The sequence below is a fragment of the Sinocyclocheilus grahami genome, unplaced genomic scaffold, assembly GCF_001515645.1.
Source record: "Sinocyclocheilus grahami isolate Dianchi unplaced genomic scaffold, SAMN03320097.WGS_v1.1 scaffold556.1, whole genome shotgun sequence".
Taxonomy (NCBI): domain Eukaryota; kingdom Metazoa; phylum Chordata; class Actinopteri; order Cypriniformes; family Cyprinidae; genus Sinocyclocheilus; species Sinocyclocheilus grahami.
In genome coordinates this window covers 798,423-804,422 of record NW_015505735.1, presented here as the reverse complement: position 1 = coordinate 804,422, position 6,000 = coordinate 798,423, and the positions used below count along the sequence as shown (strand labels likewise).

The 6,000-nt window shown below is 35.4% G+C and overlaps 1 protein-coding gene across 1 annotated transcript in view; it reads left to right on the top strand.

Annotated features, from left to right (window-relative positions):
• LOC107556132 (exocyst complex component 2-like) overlaps positions 1-6,000 on the top strand; it is a 40,447-nt gene that overhangs the window by 26,411 nt on the left and 8,036 nt on the right. The window lies entirely within an intron of this gene.

The window sequence follows — 6,000 nt, the reverse complement described above, 5'->3', positions numbered from 1 at the left end:
TGTGTGTGTGTGTGTGTGTGCGCGCACATGTGCTTGATTAAAAGTTTAAACCACACAAATAGAGTTTACAGTGACCCCAAAGCATATTTGGTCCCTTCCTGATGCTTAAGTTAGATTTAAAATGGCCTAATGACTTTACTTTAGATACAAAATATCAAAATAAATTGGCATCTGCAAAAGACATTATGCTAGACATCATCGACGAACAAACTTCAGGTTTTTTTTAAGCATTTCTTTATATATTTGCAGTTATTTTTACAACTAACTAGTCATGAAGGGGGATTTTTAGTGTTCATATGAAGTCAGTTCCCTTAAGTTTGCACAGGTGTCCTAGCAGAGCAGCCACGGGTATAGTTCATCACATCAACTTATGGACATGTTCCACTAACATTTGACAACCAGAAAGTATGCAAATACTTTTTGTGCAGATGTTGAACTATACATATAATGTTGGTTTGTAATTTGAAACATGACATTTTGGTTAAAATATCTGCACTATATTTATTATAAATAAATGCCACTTTTAATATTGTAGTCAAATAGTGGGGGGGAAAAAATTGCACTCAAATGCCACTGTCTTTTTTTGTGTGTGTGTTATTTATTAGTTCTTAAGAACCCTTTTCCCAAGAAAACATCCTGTGTTCCGTTATGGATGCTTTGTCACAGTTTCCATCTGCAACTCAGCAAACATCTGAATATCACGCACAAGAGTCATGTGTTGTGAAAAACAGCAGCTTTTTCTTCAGAGAGCACAATGCAGCAGCCGCTCACATGGGGTTTCCCCAAGCCTGCAGTGGAAGAGCTGCAGGTTTCCCCTGTCTCTCTCTTTCTCTGTTTTACTCTCTCTCTTCTTCACAGACTGGTTTATGGTTAAGTAAAGGCACACACATACCCAATCATACCTGTAATAGTACTGCTTCACAAACTGTCAGGCTATTTCTTGTTCAAGTGTATATAAATGTGCAAGTTTGGGGTTAGTAGGATGTTTTAAAAATGTTTTTAAGTCTCTTATGCTCACCAAGGCTGCATTTATTTGATCAGATATACAGTAAAAACAGTCATTATATGAAATGTTATTACAATTTAAAATAACTGTTTTCTTTTTGAACATATTTTTTAAAAATGTAATTTATTTCTGTGATGGCAAAGCTCCAGTCTTAAGTGTCACATGATCATTCAGAAATCATTCTAAATCACTCTAATCATTACAATTTAATGTATCAGGGGAAAAAATCTCTCTCTAGATACAATGTTTTTAAGTCTCTTATGCTCACCAAGGCTGCATTTATTTGATCAGATATACAGTAAAAACAGTAATTATATGAAATGTTATTACAATTTAAAATAACTGTTTTCTTTTTGAACATATTTTTAAAAAATGTAATTTATTTCTGTGATGGCAAAGCTCCAGTCTTAAGTGTCACATGATCATTCAGAAATCATTCTAAATCACTCTAATCATTACAATTTAATGTATCAGGGGAAAAAATCTCTCTCTAGATACGTATATGTATGTTCGTTGTAACTGATTCAGTTGCTGTGTGTGTGTTTGTTCTGGCTCATGTAGGAGCAACGTCTCCTCATCATCCTCAGTAACTGTCAGTATCTGGAGAGACACACGTTTCTCAATCTGGCTGAGCACCTGGAGAAGAACGGCTTTACCACTGCAGAGAAGATCATCAGGGTACAAAGACACATGCACACTTCCCTTTTACTCCAATCCACTGTTGGCATTTTCTTTTTTCTAAGTGATAACAGATGTGTTTCCAAGTGTGGTAATTTATGTATATTTTACTGAAGTGAGAATGACTCATGTAGATTGAGGAGAAGCTCAAGGGTTTTTCATGGTGGCATTACAACACACTCACTTAAGGTGGCTTTTGTGCCCTACAGAGGAGAGGGTGAAGCCCTCGTGAAAGGTTATGGTTGGCCTTTCCAGTAAATACAGTTGATTTCGATGCAGATATAGTGAATGAGTGTGTTGGGCCAACAGGTTTGTGTAGATCAATAAAGTATGATGAGAATAATCTGCATTGCACCTTTCAGAGAGATTTAACTCTGAATAAGAGCTTGATAACTCACAGGAGAGGTTTATTACATGATCATAAAGTGACACTGGTTTACACTGACAGTGACCGTTAGCTTAACTTAGCTTAAAATATCTAAACATTCTTAAATCAGTATACATTTACTTAAGAAGCAAAATTAAGTTTATTATGTCTTGTTTTCTGGACAATGTATCAAAATTAAGTGACTTTATGCACAAAACAAGGAAAAAAATATCTGCAAATCGGGTAAGAAAAATAAACTTAATATATATATATATATTGAGCTAGAATTTTTTTTTTTTTTGCAGCATTCAGGTAAGAGGCCTTAAATCAGCTTAAGAAGAACTGTGCTATTTATGAACGGTCTGGACTGTAGATAATTTTTTGCCAGGTGGACTTTTAAAAGGAGCAAAATCCAGGACTCAGAATATCCATAAGGATGGGCTCTTTTGACTTGGCCCAGTAAATGGCACCCTAGCAAAGCACCAAGGACACTTTAGGAACTGCATAGCAACACAATAAAACACTCCAAACAACAAATAACAAAATTCCATGCACCATGCACAACTCTAAAGCATCACAAACGGCATGGACAAGGCTTTTTCATTTTCTTCAAAATGTATAAAAGTCTATTTAAAAATATGTAACAACATTTGGACTGCTTCTCAGTGAAGATTGACACTTATCTGTCAGGACAGATGTCCATCTCTGGTGTTTCACAGAGTTCCCACAGATTTTGTCCCCTTTTGAGATGGTGCTTTCCATTCTGGTTTTTGAGGACTTCCCTAAAGTTCAACACACATCAAAATGATGGACATGCATGAGTGGTCTCTACTCATTCTGCAAGAAGTGTGTGATGTTAATGGTTTCTTATGGTCACATGTACTTCTGTGTTTCAGGAGAGAATCTTGTATGATCAGTGGTTTGTAATTAAACTGAATGCATGCTCTTGTTCTTCAGGTCAGCATAGAGGCATTAAGACAGCTGGATGAATATCTGTTTGAGACGTACATCGAGAAAAAATCTGATCCTATCGTCGGCTCTCTGGAGTCTGGCATCTATGCCGGATACTTTGACTGGAAAGACTGCCTGCCACCTACAGGTAACACACACCTCAATCATGTAATCTGTATGTTGACAGCACTCTGTGGACGTTTCTAGAAGACATTGTCTGTTTGAAACACCATCAACCTGGAGATGGTGCTAATAGAGAAAGATCCACAAACACTTTTGCTTGTCTTGAATCTGCAGTTTCAGTCTGCCGTCATTGCTTTTATGTCAGTTTCAGTTATGGTAAAGTGTGTGTGTATGTTGATTGGGTGTGTTGGTGCATACTTGACTCCATGCTATTGGTTATGTGAATCATTTGTGAACTTACAAGCTTCCTGCTTCTGAGATGTTATAAGAAGAACTTGTTGAACTGTGTAAAACCTACTTTTCTTCGCAACTGCTCCGATTTAGCTCCAAATCAGTTCATCATCTTTATCTCCAAAATAGACAAACCGATATTATTACACATGAATGTACACTTCCATTCAAAAGTTTGGGATAAATAAGATTTATTTTTAAATACTTTTATTAAAGGATTAATTTACCCAAAAATTAAAATTCTGTCATTAATTACTCACCCTCATATCATTCCAAACCTGTAAGACCTTCATTCATCAAGTTATTTTTGATGAAATCCAAGAGCTTTCTGACCCTACATAGACATCAACACAACTACCATATTCAAGGCCCAGAAATGTAGTAAGGACATCGTTAAAATAGTCCATGTGACATCAGTGGTTCAACCTTAATTTTATGAAGCTACGAGAATAGCTTTTGTGCGCAAAGAAAACAAAAATGACTACTCTCGTATCTTCATAATATTAATTTAATTCAATTCAAGTTTTTTTTATAGCGCTTTTCACAATGCAAATCGTTGCAAAGACACTTTACAGAAAATTAAAGTTTCTACATTATATTTAGTAATAGCTTATCAGTGGTGACTATCTCAAGTTGATGTCCATATGGCATTAATGCACGGTAAAAATCAAGCAGTTGTGACATGTAATCAAACAGAGGTTGAACCCTATTAACAGCAATGATTATATGTTGCGATCAAACTTATAGCAAAATTTGGTAGTTTTGTATGTTGTCTGAGGGTTGGCATCATATGAGGTATTAAGGTTGAACCACTGATGTAACATGAACTATTTTAACGATGACCTTACTACATTTCTGGGCCTTGAACGTTTCAGTTGTATTGCTGTCTATGCAGGGTCAGAAAGCTCTCGGATTTCATCAAAAATATCTTAATTTGTGTTCCGAAGATGAACGAAGGTCTTACGGGTTTGAAACGACATGAGGGTGAGTAATTAATGACAGAATTAGCATTTTTGGGTGAACTATCCCTTTAATACTTTTATTCAACAAGGATGCATTATATTGATCTAAAGTAACAGTGAGACATGTTGCAAAAAATTATGTTTCAAATAAATAAATGCTGTTCATAGCAATTTCATCAAAGAATCCTGAAAAAGTATCATGGTTTCAACTAAATATTTCGCAGCACAACTGTTTAACATTGATATCTGTAAGAAATGTTTCTTGAGCACCAAATCAGCATATCAGAATAATTTCTGAAGGATCATGTGACTCTGAAGACAGAAATAATGGCTGCTGAAAATTCAGCTTTGTCATCACAGGAATTAATTACACTTTAAATTGTAATCATATTTCACAATATTAATGTTTCTGTATTTTTTATCAAATAAATGCAACCATAAGGCATAAGAGACGTCTCCAAAACAAAACAAAAAATCTTACTCACCCAAAATTTTTAACTGTGGTGAAATAATCTCTTTCATAAAATAATTATGACGCTATAGAATAGCAAATAATTTTTTATCCTGGTAATACAAGATTGGTTGTTTTAATTACTCCTTAAAAATCATGTGATTTATATTATTAAGCGTTGCATGCTATTTAACTACTAAAGTGACTTATAAATGTGGATATCACATGCGTAGAGAACCAAGAAGTGATTACTTTAATAGTGCAAAGTAAGTAAATAAACATACTGTAAACATTTGAGATATATTGAAGGGGATGATTTTGCTTGACCTCAGTATGGAGGAAGGAGGACACACACAGCGTGTCTTAATTATAACATTTATGACAACTAGGCAAAACCATGTCATACTTGTTGATAAGATTTTCCTCTCACCTTCTATGTTTCAGATGGTTCCTTATCCCCCTGTTTAAACCTTTCTTGAACCTTAAAAAGCATGAACATGACTCATTGATCTACCTTTTCTCATTCCCTTTCTCTCTTTCTGACTCAGGTGTGAGGAGTTATTTGAAGGAGGCTTTGGTCAGCATCATCTCTGTTCATGCTGAGGTGAGATGCTCAAACCTTCAGTTCAACAAATCGCCCATCTGCTTTAAAAGATGCTCTGATAGACATCTTAAACTTTAAGAATGCCACCTTTTCTGTTCCAAAACCTTGTGAGCTCTTTACATAGACAGCATTTAAAAGCTTTATGTTTACACTTTCAATTCTAAAAAGTAAGCAGCAACAGTGTGTTTCATTATAAGGTACCTTGTTTTGGCCAAATTCTAAGACAGCATCACATGTTGTCTTAGTGGATAAGATAATCCCAGAATTCAATGTGACAAGCTTGGTGGACAAAAAAAAATCATGACGAAACGTACAGTCAACTGTAAAAATACACTATTTGAGGGGTTGGTTACAATTTTTAATGAACATTTCTTAAAGGGATAGTTTACTTGTCCTCAAGCCATCCTAGGTGTATATGACTTTCTTCGTTCAGACGAATGCAATCGGAGTTACATTAAAAAATGTCCTGGCTCTTCCAAGATTTATAACGGCAGTGAATGGTGGCTGAGATCTTGAAGCCCAAACAAGTGCATCCATCCATCATGATAAGTACTCCACACGGTTCCG